The sequence below is a fragment of the Euleptes europaea genome, chromosome 1, assembly GCF_029931775.1.
Source record: "Euleptes europaea isolate rEulEur1 chromosome 1, rEulEur1.hap1, whole genome shotgun sequence".
Classification (NCBI taxonomy): domain Eukaryota; kingdom Metazoa; phylum Chordata; class Lepidosauria; order Squamata; family Sphaerodactylidae; genus Euleptes; species Euleptes europaea.
In genome coordinates this window covers 79,835,943-79,849,837 of record NC_079312.1, presented here as the reverse complement: position 1 = coordinate 79,849,837, position 13,895 = coordinate 79,835,943, and the positions used below count along the sequence as shown (strand labels likewise).

The 13,895-nt window shown below is 46.3% G+C and overlaps 1 protein-coding gene across 1 annotated transcript in view; it reads right to left on the bottom strand.

Moving 5' to 3' along the window:
- Nucleotides 1-11,607, bottom strand: part of RNF44 (ring finger protein 44) — a 64,185-nt gene extending 52,578 nt beyond the window's left edge. Inside the window, exon 1 of the mRNA XM_056854767.1 lies at nt 11,533-11,607. The gene's annotated coding sequence lies outside the window, so the exon portion shown is untranslated. The remainder of the gene's footprint in view (nt 1-11,532) is intronic.
- Between the last annotated feature and the right edge of the window lie 2,288 nt (nt 11,608-13,895).

Here is a 13,895-nt window from a genome sequence, read left to right as displayed (position 1 = left end):
CCTTAGAGCCAACCTAAATCCTCTCTAATAAACAAACTTTGCCCAGCAACACAGATGGAGCACAATAAACAGGACTCCGTATAGTCTATGCAGCTACCGGGGGGGGGGGGAGAGAGATGCCCACAGAATATTAGATGGTGCAAAATTCATGAATTGGGTATCTTGGCACAGAATTTTGACTTTTTTTTTTAAGCACGCACAACCTTAAAATTAAATATTTCTCCAAACCAGGTCCATTAGCTTTATAGTGACCTAATACCGGATCTCGTCAATGCTCATTAATTCTTATTCCAGCAACATTGTGGGATGTGTCAGAATAACAAAGGAAATCAGCAAATTGGACTCTATTAGTCAAGGCCGAAAGCAGAAAGGAGCAGCATCTGCTGGTGCTGTGTGCCAAAAAGCAAACAAACCACTGCTCACAGCAGCCCAGCACATCTGGTAGACAAGTGCCCAGCTCCTCCAATTCCTTCAGTCCTATCCACGTTCATCACTACTTCATCCCCCTAACAGGTTCATAAAGTGTGGCTAATTAAATCTCTCTTAAAACTCCTTTCCACTTATACCAAGAAATCCATAGCTCCCCTCCCTCATTAGCTAGGCTCTGGGCTTTACTGCCTGATCAATTCCCCGCAGCAGGCCAGTATCTAACCTGGGCAAAGAGAATACCACAATGTAAGTATTTTGTCCCATTCACAAGCCACAGATATTTTCCTTCCCCCCCACCCCTCCTCTTATTTGTTATTACATGTCTGTTAAATGGGAGCCATAAACAATATTGTTTAGCAGCAGCTGCTGAAGGGAACGTCACTGCAACCACCCGCTTTACAAGCCAGATTTAGTGCCCCATGAAAGCAGAGACCGTGCCATTTATGCTTTTGTCATATGCTGGTGCTGAAGTGGGGGGGGAATGGCAAGACACTAAGCGGCACCTTTTGCAGCACTCATAAGAACATAAGAAAAGCTACACTGGATCAGACCAAGACCTGTCAAGTCCAGCAGTCTGTTCACACAGTGGCCAACCACGTGCCTCTAGGAAGCCTACAAAGAAGACGACTGCAGCAGCATTATCCTGCCTGTGTTCCACAGCAGCTAATAGAATAGGCATGCTCTTCTGATCCTGGAGAGAATAGGTATGCATCATGACTAGCATCCATTTTTACTAAGCCATGAATACCTCCTCCTCTCTTAAAGCCTTCCAAGCTGGCAGCCATCGCCACATCCTGGGGCAGGGAATTCAGCAATTTAACTATGGGTTGTGTGAAGAAATACTTCCTTTTTTCTGTTTTGAATCCTTTAATCTGTTTTGAATCTCTCACCCTCTCAGCAGATGCCCCCAAATTCTAGTATTATGAGAGAGGGAGAAAAGCTTCTCCCTGTCCACTCTCTCCATACCATGCATATTTTTATAGACCTCTATCATGTCTCCCCTTAACTGCCTTCTTTCCAAGCTCAACAGCCCTAAGCACTGTAACTGCTCCTCATGGTTGCTCTTGCCCCCTGATCATTTTGGTTGCACTTTTCTGCACCTTCTCAAGCTCTGCAATATCCTCAGGGCTCCCTTTGGCTGCAGCAGCACCACACTGAGCACTGGAGAACCTTTATCCATTTGTTCACTTCTTAGAGCCCAGATCTAGAGCCATGGACATATCATATGCCTGAGAGGCCGGGGTGAGATCAGGAGGAGGCAGCAGCTCTTTTTGTTCCAGGTGCCAAACTCAAAAGTGGGACAGCAGCTCCTTCCTGTTTATACAATTCCAAAACAAAGAGCAAGAAGAAGCACCTGAGCTTGAGGGCTGACTTATGCCCCTTAGCTAATAAATTTCTTTGAAAATCCTTAGATTCAACCCCTGACAATGTTTTCTAGCTGAGTAAACTCTTCACTGCCCAACAGTTGCACCATATACGAAAGATGGGGGTCAAGTCACCATCTGGAAACCTTCCTCACTCCCAGTCAGAAGTGGAACATGAAGGAGATGAAGGGAACATAAATCTCTGTCACAGAGCAAACAGGCAAAGCTTAGGTCACAGGCTGCAACATAAGGACATAATAAATGAATTAATGTCTTCCAGGTTACATGTGATGAGCTTAACCAACATATCCTGGTTATAAAAAACCTATGGAGCACAGGTACATCACACACACACACACACACACAAAAGGTTAGGAAACAAGGCATTAGCACACCAGTCACACCAGCGTAGCACAGGGAGGGGTCTTATCAACTGCTGGTTCTTCCTCTGCCAAGTTTCTTGTTCAGACTAACAGCCCAATTTCCAAGAACCTCTGCAGAAAATAACTTAGCACGCAGAGAAACTGAACCCTTTGGCCAAATCTTAGCTTAAAAAAACAGTGAGTATGGCATAGGCCTAAAGTAGGGTTGCCTCCAGGTACTAGCTGGAGATCTCCTGCTATTACAGCTCATCTCCAGCTGATAGAGATCAGTTCACCTGGAGAAAATGGCCGCTTTGGCAATTGGACTCTGGCATTGAAGTCCCTCCCCAAACCCCGCCCTCCTCAGGTTCCACCCCAAAAACCTCCCACTGGTGGGAAAGAGGGCCCTGGCAACCCTAGCCTAGAGGTACTGGGTTGGGATTTGAGGAATTTCACTTCAAACTCAGCTGTGACACCTGATATCCTTGACTAAGTGACCGTACAGGGACAGTTTATATGAGAATTCAGTCGGAGCCTTGGGTTCATACACCTTCCCTCCCTGCATGAGCTGTTATGCATGTATGCCCCACTCACGGAATGATTCCGCCTTAATCCCACAACACAGAGATCATATTACTGGTTCTACAAATGCACGTGTGGATGTGCACATGCAAATCTTAGGGTCATTTAAGTATTGCTATGATTATAACTACATGCCCACGCTGCCTGTGAGCCAACATAGCATCTCAATATAATCTACATCAGGTTGTTGAAAGGTTGTACAACTCTACTCTGAGTTCCTTGGAGGAAGAGTGGGATCTGCAGAACAAATAAATGAAATGTAGACTTAGCACAGCCTATTTAGCAATACCATACCCACACTGGGAATGTTTTTCAGTCATATATCTAGACTCAAGAAGTTGTCCCTAAAAGCAGTTGCATTGGCTCTCCCTTCCCATACGGAACCAGTTTCTTCTTACAACTTCCATCTTCACCAAGGCAATTCAGATAAGGCAAAGGTACAAAGACCATTGCTGGTTATATCTGCATACTCAAAAACTGCTAAAAAACCTAGTGCCAATGATGCAACCTGCCCAACCCTGGAGAACAGCAAAGCTGACATTATGCTATGCAATCAGCCAGTACTATATTTGGGGGTAGGTGGGGAGAAGAAAAACAAACAGCTTACCAAGTTCTCACTTGGGTACTGTGGCATCAACCGATAGGTGTGGAATTACATGGTCTGTCATAGCACTACCGTGGCCACACAAGTGACGTGATCAGAGCTGGTCCTGATGGGGGGGCGGGCGGAGTGCATCGAATGATTGGAAAATGAATGCACACCTATCTCCCACCTCAGAACTAGCACCTAAACATGTCCTAGAGAAACAGAGAGGTGTATTTGCACACTCATGGCTTCATGTTAGCTCTGGGGCCCGTTTGTCACGATTGATCAGGGTGGCACAGTTTCCTTCCACTATGGCATCGAGGACACTAAGCACGGCCCCAGCACCATCGTATACCACCACCCAGTTTCAGTCTGCAAAAGCAATAACACTGTTGCAAATATTGAAGGTTGCTGTCCACCAGATAGATCTGTGCCCTCTCTTTACTAGAACATCACAGGAAACATTGCTTTTGCACCACAGAGCACAGGCGACAGATGCAATAGCATGGTCAGCTTTGTCTGTTACTTGCTCAAAGAGAATTCCGGTCAAGGCAGCCGTCTTCAACCTTTCCAGAGACGGGACACACAACTGCCAGGCAGCATATGAGAGCAAGCCATGACATTGTGTCCACAGATCAGAGTCACGCGAAAGAGGAGCCAGAGTTATGACCTCAAGGTGTCATGCCGGGACAATGGGCAGCAGACCAAGAGCTCTGGGAACAGGAATCACAAAATGAGCCATGGGAGAGGCACCATGCTGAAAAACAAGACAGCAAAGCAGGTTCAGAGTCCCTACAAAAGTTCTCTACTAGCTGGGCGCAGCCCAGCCTGGTTCCCCCAAAACGTAGTCAATATCTCCACCCCAACCATGAAAGATTAAGTCTCAGGAAGAAAAGGCTCACACTGCAAGTATGTGTGTGGGGCACTGGAGTCCTGGCCAATGGGAGTGCATGGTGATGGGGAGAAGGAGGAGACCAGGAAGAGATCTTGCAGGGAAGGAAGGGGGCAGGTCTGAACTGGCCTGTGTTTAAAAAGAATCCTCTCTACCAATGAGTGGCCTCACCTCACATCCTGATTCTTCTCTCAGTGCGCACGCGCAAAAAGACAGAAGGCACGAAGCCCTCGCTCTTTATGCATATGCACTGGCAGCAGTTCCTTCAAAAAAGCAATGACAACAACAACAAGAATGGCAGTTCTATAGTTCTGTACAACTAGGGTCGCCAACCTCCAGGTACTAGCAGGAGATCACCTGCTATTACAACTGATCACTAGCTGATAGAGATCAGCTCACCTGGAGAAAATGGCCGCTTTGGCAATTGGACTCTATGGCATTGAAGTCTCCCCCCTCCCCGAACCACGCCCTCCTCTGGCTCCACCCCAAAACCTCCCACCAGTGGCGAAGAGGGATCTGGCAACCCTATGTACACCTCACCTGAGGACTGAAGACCACCAGACTAATTTATTAATTTTATTTTTTGAAAACATTTCTATGTTGCCTTTCAACCCAAGTAGGGTTCTGAAGGCAGTGAACATTAAAATCTTTCAACATTAAAACAACAATTAAAATAAAGCACGTATAAAACAATTAAATAAAAGCATAATACCAAAACCAGGGAGGAGAGCCAATCACAGTTATTGGGAGTATGCCAAACAAAACAAAGGGGTCCTATTAGTGAGTCCTTATACATCTGTCTTGCTGGGCCTGGCAGCAAAGAAGGGAATTATGGGTATTTCTGTCACATGGCCTTTGAGCACTGCCTTAAATTTGATTGATGTGAATTCTTCTCTTGAGGAGGGTCCATGACTCAATGCGTGGCTTCGTGCTTTGCATGCAAAAGGCCTGTCTTCTTAAAGGAGGAAATCACCTTTATGTGCCTGATATCCAGAAGAACTACTCAACTAGCCAGGTAGTTAATACTGAATTAGCTGGACCAGTGGTCTGACTTCATATGCTCTCCATTTAATTATTACACTAGCAGATGTCTCATGATTATAAATCACCATTACAAGTTCTAGTCCATCCCACATCCTTTATGCCAAATTGTACAGTATGTCTGTTTCCTCCAACAGGCCTTCCCTAAGACATCACTTCCCTCCCTTTCACAACATAAGCACGCACACAAGCGGGGGGTGGGTGGGGAATTAAACAAAAGCAGCTGAGAGTCCTTAAAAACTAACAATTTCATTTGTAGAATTAGGTTTTATGGGCAACAGCCCACTTCACTGAATGCATAAAGCAAAATTAAAAAGCAGCTATTTCTCAAACCAAAATGACTCAATAGAAAAAAAAATGCAGCTCCTTCCCTTCAGGGAAGCAAGTACCTTCCTAAGCAAGCACCCAAAGGTGACAGACAAAAGCTCCTGGCATTACTCATATTTTTAGATGCTGCTGCTGTGAAGCCAGACTTATTATTTTCATAGCAATGTGCATAATTATCCATACAGCACTCCAAAGACATCAGGAACCAGAATACTTGCCCTCGTATTGGAGCTGGCAAGGTACAGGATTGCAGCTGCTTTTGTTTTTTGTTTGATGGGCAGAGGGGAAGGATATGAGGGCAGCAAAATGCAGTTTAGTAACAGCCCTGTGACAGTGCTGTTACTAAACACACTCACACAATCTCTCTGAGGCCAACAGGGAACCAGCTAATCCCTGTTCCCATCCAGAGAGCAAGCACCGATGTGCCTGTGGTCACTACTTACTGGGATGAAGCGGCCAACATGAGTTTCGTGATGGCCAAACATTGAAGAGAGGGGGTGTTGTTCTATGGCCAATGGACCCTAACGGACAGTTCTATTGTTCCCCGGCACGAACAGTGGCCACATCCTCCTAGTTGGGAGAAAATGGCTCCCCTATTGATCAGTGGCAATTAGCAAACCGCTTGGGGCAACAAGCTCCCACTGCGCAGTACAATGGAGCAATAGGGCTCAACCTCACAGGAGCCAGAATCTCCTGTCCTTCTGCCTTTTGCATTTTACATTAAAATGAAGTGGAAGGCTATGAACAAGTCAAACCCTACAGTGGGAATGGAAAATCATTCAGCGCATGACAAAAGGCACAGGCAGATTGGCATATCAACAGATACAAACAACTCCTGACAAAGGCTATGCCATGAGCGCTCATGTGTTTTCATGACATTGGTTCAGTGTTAGTACTTTGCAGCAAAATACAACAGGCCTTCAGTGACACTTCAAAAGGCCAGCAAAATTTTGTCGAAGGCTTTCACGGTCAGAGTTCATTGGTTCTTGTAGGTTATCCGGGCTGTGTAACCGTGGTCTTGGAATTTTCTTTCCTGACGTTTCGCCAGCAACTGTGGCAGGCATCTTCAGAGTAGTAATACTGAAGGACAGTGTCTCTTCAGTATTACTACTCTGAAGATGCCTGCCACAGTTGCTGGCGAAACGTCAGGAAAGAAAATTCCAAGACCACGGTTACACAGCCCGGATAACCTACAAGAGCCAGCAAAATTTATTTCAACATCCGCTTTCTTGAATCAGAGTTCACTTCATCAGATGCATGGAATGTACACACACAGCAGTTATTTATACTTAGAATTACAAGCATCAGACAAGCAGGTGCGAGAAGGTGTTACAAAGAGATGCCCAAAACAACCGTTTTTGTAATATTCCCCACACCCACCCAACTGTTTGTAAATCTAAGCATAAATAACCAATGGATATACATGCTATGCATTGAAAGTGAGCTCTGGCTCACTAAAATTTAGGCTGGAATAGATTTTGTTAATCTGGTGCCACTGGACTATAGTTATATTTCATTGATAAGAGTTCAGAGCCAGTAGAAAAAGCAGGTCAGTAAAGATACCGCAACAAATCATCCTGCACAGTCATAATGCAAGGCTTGCCCACTCAAAGAAAGAAGTCCAAGGCAACATCTAAATCTTACTATCCATCTCGCTTTTATCAATTTATCATACCTGTTGGGAATGATCCACACCCACTCCAACTGGATCATTTACTCTTATGCCTGGATCTTTTCATCCACGCTATGCACAGTAATGTAAAACTACTTCTGACCTTGTTTTTGTTTAATATCCCCCTCTCCTCAGCCCTTCTCACATTTGTACCAATGTATCCACATACATTTTTTTCATGCCAAGATGAAGTAACAGTTCTTGAATTTGATAAACTAGGTTCTGATTCATGAACGCTTATGCCACAAATAAATGGATTACCATGTATTTATTTATCATTTATTAATGGTACCATTGAGGGACCAGTAGAACGTTGTTTCGAGTGCAACAAACTAACTCTGTTACCTTTCTGGAATGTATCCTTCTTATGGCTTTTATCATTATCTTAAGAAGAAAGGGGGGCGGTTAAAGTTTATTTTGTATTTGTTCATCCAAAGTGACCTTTGCTGATGGATCCAGTCACAGCTATTACAGACGGTGTGCTGAAAGTCTGTTTGTTGGTGAACTTTCTACTATGTACGTGGTCATGTAGGAAGTTCTAGAATGTACAGTGAAGTACTAAAATGAAAGAAACACAACCATGACTTGTGCAATTCAAGATTTACATAACTAGTTTAAGGACATTTTTAAAATACACTGTTTCAGAGAGTTGTCTGCTGTAGATTCTACTGATCTAGAAATTACAATAAAGATACTTCTTTTTAAAAAAAGAAAACAATCTTACCAAATTTACAGATTGCTAGCCAAAGCTCTCAAAGTTCATACAGAAATAATAAAATGTCATCTTGTAAAATCATAATCACCAAGCAACAATAAAATCCATGAACTAAAATAACATTTATCTAGTCAGAACATAGCAGCTGATTCTAGTTCAGTCTGGCATAGAAAATGCCACCTGAAAGAGAGCCAGTTTTACAAACCTTTTAAAAATGTGTGTGCCACATAGTGTTGTCACATCCTTATAGCTCTTACACTGCTTGCCTTCTAAAAACTCTTCTCCTAGTATTCAGGATACTTGTATACCTGCCCATTAATCAACCACATATCTGACAAAGTGGGCTTTGGTTCACAGAAATGGATCCCACAAGCAATTTGTTAGACTCAGAGGTGCCACAAAACTCTGGTGTTACTCCTTCTAAGGATGGCAAAGGCCTTGATGAAACCGAACGATGCATAAAGGAAGGCGTTAAAAAATGCTGAATATTGAGTTTCACCCAGCGCTGATCTGGCCTTTCTAAAAGTACGTTCAAAAAGTACATTCAACGTTTTGGTCAGCATATGTCTCCTTTTAAAAATTAACAAAAGAAGTCTTACAGCACCTTAAAATCTAATAGATTTATTTTTATGGCATAAGCTTTTGTGGGGTAGTCCATTTCAAGTGCATCTGACAAAATGGACTGTAGTTCATCAAGACTTATGCCATAATAAACCTATTGATCTTTAGAGCACCATAAGACCTTTTGTTGTTGTTATAACAGACTAACAGTGGGTGAAGACATTTTTGCTTCATTTGACATTCCCTTCAATGATCCCTCCTTCCTAGCCAATGATTTTATATTGTGTATGTCTTTTAACAGTTTTGTATGTGTTTTAATAAAAATTAATGATGCATATTGGGGGGGGCTGATTTTAATTGTTTTTATAATGTAATTTTATCATGTGTTTTAAATTGTTAGTTGCCTTGGCAGTCCTTGTAAGGGCAGAAAGCTGGGACATGAATTTTATAAATAAATAAATAAAGCATGACAAACTCTCAGGAATTCACCTCTATGTATTTTCAAAGACTTATGGCACATTTCCCAATTGTATCTGTTGACCTGTTTCTTAAAACAGTAGGCAGGCTTCCCTAATAAAACATAGGCAGTTATCAGGAAAGGAGTCAGTGGTGTGTGTTGGGGGGAGGACATGGAGGGAGCCCTTTCTGAAATTTCTAAAATTGCCATTAGAACAACTAAAGCATGGATCTGTGCCATCCAGCTCCATGGTGATTGATCTGGGGGAAAGCTGGCAGCTACCACTCACAGGAAAATAGCTATCATTTTAATTACCAGAAAAACAAATGTAGATGATTCACCTCCCTTATTCCTCATCGTATACAGTTTATTGAATGTTTTGAAATTTGATCCAACCGCTTCATTCTGTCTTCCCCCCCCCCCAAATAAAGAGGGAATCTATTGAGAGGCTTGGGCATAGCCATCCCTCCTCACTAATTATATTCTGGCTTCTGCATGGGAATCAGTAGCTGAGATAAATAAGGCTCTGCCAAAGCCTCTGTTGCTGTCCCCGTTGGAGAAGAGGGGTTCAGAGGGTTCTACCTGTAAGGAGTCTCAAAGAGGCTTACAATCACATTCCCTTCCCCCTCCCCCACAACAGACATCTTGTGAAGTAGGTGGGGCTGCGAGAGTTCCGAGAGAACTGTGACTAGCCCAAGGTCACCCAGCAGGCTTCATGAGGAGGAGCTGGGAATCAAACCAGGTTCACCAGATTAGAGTCCACCACTCCTAACCATGCTGGCTCCCCCATTGCCTGTGTCATGGCTGGCGTGAAAGTGAATCAGCTGGCGGGCAGAGCAAGCCTGGAAAATATGTTGAAAATATGGCCCCCATTAAAAAATTGCTGTCAGATGGAGATATCTAATATACTGCTGCAATCACACAGAACTACAAATCCCAACATGCATCATTCCTATGTCCCTTCCAAAAGGTACAAGATTTTTTTAAAAAAAATTTTTTTTTAATTTTTTAAAAAAATCGTGCCTCCGCGCATGAATCAAAGGAGCTACATTTATGTGAAAGTGAACTGCGAGCGTGTCAAGCAAGCGTGCCAAAACATCTGCTGGGTTGTCAACATCCAAACACTCCCCAGGAGTAGGTGTCAAAGGCAAGACGCCAAACACTGCTGAAATTCCGGAAGAAGCCTCATTGCACTCGCGCATTAGTCCTAGTTTATATATATTAAAAAAACGCTCTCGAATGCACGCAGCCTCCACCTCGTCAATCTCCGCGACATAATCGCGCATCGAGACCGATCCTTAGGAGATAATTCCCAGTGGGTGGCGTGTTAGTCTGTCTGCAGTAGTAGAAAAGGGCCAGAGTCCAGGAGCACCTTCAAGACTAACAAGAATATTTTCTGATAGGGTAGGAGCTTTCGTGAGCCACAGCTCACTTCTTCAGATATCTGAAGAAGTGAGTCACTTCTTCAGATATCTGAAGAAGTGAGCTGTGGCTCCCGAAAGCTCCTACCCTGCCAGGAAATATTTGTGTTAGTCTTGAAGGTGCTCCTGGACTCTGGCCCTTTTCTACTATCCTTAGCCTTCCTTCTCCGGCAGTGCTGACCCTCGAGCCACACAGGGCGCCCGGGGGGGGGGGGTGCGTGGGAAAACTTCGCCGGTCCGCAGCCCAGAAGTTCACCCCAGCTGGCAAAGCGGTGCTCGCCCCAAAAGGCCCCCTCGGTAAGGGGCGGGGGCTGGGACCGCGAGCGGCCCCGCCACGCCCAGCACCGGAGGCCCCCATCTGGCCGGCTGCGGCTGGGTCGCCCAACACAATGGAGAAGTGATTCATCATATTCCCCGGCCGGGGAAGCATCTGCTCCGCTGACGCTCCGGCGAGCGGGCGAGCGCGCGCGCGCGGCTTCCCAGCACAGCCAGCCCGGCAGGCCTTCAGGGCCACCTCCCCGCCAGAAAACCCTCCCCGCAAACGCCCTTTCCGGCCTGCGACGGCCGAGGCGAAGCGCTTCGCCGGCCGTCCCACGCATCGTTGTTGCAAGGGACCCGAGACGGCCGGCAGACGTACGTGCTCGGGGGGGGTGGGGGGTGCGGCGAAGAGGAGGCAGCCGACGTCCACCGGCCCCTCTCTTTATCCGCCCCAGAACAAAGCGCCTGCCCCGGCTCGCCTACCTCTGCACAAAGCAGAAGCGCCGGAGGCAAGAGCGGGGACGGGGGGGGGGAACGCCCTCTTTTCCCTCCACGGACGTGCCTTGCCCGGGGGGGAGCCTACATCCTTCCCCCAGGCCTGATCCTCCCCCCCCCCGGGTTCCACGCGAGCCCCGGTCCAGCTCTGCCCACTAGGCTCCTCTTCCACACGCGCACGCGCGCCCCGGGCAGAGCGAGCGCGCGCCGCGCACACCCCGGCTTACGTCCCCGGGGGGGCAAAACGGCTTGCAGCTCCCGCCTCCCGGGTGCTCTCGTCCCCCGCTTGCAACCGGGCAGGGAGCCGACCGAGCCTCCCCCCACCCCTTTGCTCCGGGGTCCAGGGAGCCCGCCCGGCTCCCGGTCTTACCTGACAGCCGTCTCCAGACTCGACCACCTGGCAGAGCCGGGCACCCGGAGCCCCCCGGGCTCAGTCCCCCTCGGAGGTCCCGGCTCGGGCCGCCCGCTCGGATCCGCCGCCCGCTCGCCACCCTTGCTCTCTTTCCCCAGCCCCTTACCCCCGCAGCGAGCGCCCCGATGGAACCGGCCGCTCGAAGCCGCAGCGGCCTCCCCCTGCCATAGGAGTGGGCCCGTCTGCAGCCGCCTCCATGCACCTAGGGCGAGGAGAGAGATTCGGAGCGGGAGGGGGGGGGAGACCGTATTGCTCCTAAGGGCTGGGTCCTCCTGTCCCTCAGGCAGGTTTCCCAGAGCGGTGCCCGTAATGCACTAAAAGCACGCGCATACAGAATTCGTAGAGCTCACTGGATGCCAGATAGTAAGTAGCGCGACTAGGGCGTTGGTTGCCATCTTTCCCAAGCGTGAGGACCCCTTGTTAACAGGAACTTTTTTTGCAGCCCCCCGCCCATGATAGTAGTTGTACTATTACTAATGTTGATTGAGTGACAAAAAGATCAAAATGACAATGCTTAGTGCAGACATTGGATTCAAGCACCCCTTGCAATAACTCTGCTCCGTCCCTTGCCCCCAGGCTGGGAAGCACTAATCTAGGACGTACATAGTAAAAAAGCCCATAAATATTACAGGGTTTTAATGCTCATAAGGACCGTTGAGTTTCTTAACAAAGGCCAGAGGAGAATTTAGAGAAATAATCCATGATATGCTTGTTCAAGTCATTTCTTCATTGCTCCTTTAGGATTATCACCATTTTCCCCCCCAGGAGGAGTTCTATGCTTTTATCATCTGTGTTACAAGTAGAAATTCATCAGGCAAATGCTAAGTGCTGCTTGTGGGCCAGCTGTCAAAAGTACAAAGAGAAGGGGGCGTGGCTCAAGGGCAGAGCACCTGCTTTGTATTAGATTTTAGGTAGCCAGCCATGCCATCGTATTCCCTATTACTATGTATGGGTGTGAAAGCTGGACATTGAAGAAAGCTGATAGGAAGAAAGTAGATTCCTTTGAAATGTGGTGTTGGAGGAGAGTGTTACAGATACCGTGGACTGCCAAAAACACAAATCAGTGGATTATAGATCAAATCCAGCCTGAACTGACCCTAGAAGCTAAAATGACTAAACTGAGGCTATCGTATTTTGGTCACATTATGAGAAATCAAGAGTCACTGGGAAAGACAATCATGCTAGGAAAAGTTGAGGGCAGCAGGAAAAGAGGAAGAGCCAACAAAAGATGGATTGACACAATAAAGGAAGCCACAGCCCTCAATTTGCAAGATCTGAGCAAGGCTGTCAGGACTTTTTGGAGGACTTTGACTGATAGGCTCGCCATGAGTCCAAAGTGACTTGACAGCACTTAACACACAAACGCACACACAACAAAGCCAGTGTTGGGGGAGATACACTTCTCACCCTAAAACTGTGAAGAACTACTACCAGTCAAAAGTATTGCTGGTATAAGGTAGTTTCATGTATTCTTAAGAGCCCTTCTAAACATGGCAAATACCTTTGCTTTATTGTCTTGTGAAGAATATAGCAAAGAGAAGTGCAATCTGGAAACATTCTTGAGGACACACCACTTACAACCAGCTGTGTGTGTGTGTGTGCAAAATTAATTTTTGCCCAAGGCAGCAAAATAGTTCTGCATCCACACCACAGTAACTCACCTTTCCAGCAATTCCTATCTCCATCTTGCATTGAAGCTGAAGAAAAGACTAGTTCACAGAATAAACCAATGTTAGAGTACCGTTTCTACTTGGTGTTAGACCCGTAGGTTTTTTTCTTCCAGCAACTAGACACAGACACAAAAGACTATACCAAGCAAACAGCTCCCAAATGAGGCAGGATACTAATCCCCCCAGAGCGGTATTTTTCTCCCTAAATCTGCCAGTGCAAACAGCCCATCAGAACTCCCAAGCGCAGTCAGTATTGTAGTACTAGGAACTGTGCAACATAATCCCCAATACACACGTAGAAGTGTCACTGGCCAGAGGATTGCAGAATTAGGCCTGGTCTATGTGCTCAGAAGAAAGAATTCTGGGGTGGTAGAGTGGGCTCTACCACTGCAGACTGTGGAGCAGGGATCGCATTCTTAGTGCTCCCCCATTTAGAATCTTTCTGTAATTTTTTTTAAAATGTACATCCACCAGAAAGGTCTTGTAACTTTTTACATGCTGTAACATTTTTCCGCTTTCAAGGAGAACTTTAATGTAGGAGAACTCTGAATACGGTATGTTCACCTGCACTCTGAATCCATTGCACCACCTCAGCATTCTGCCCCATCATTATCAGGCCTTGTACCACCCGTCTCTCAGGGCAAGACACAG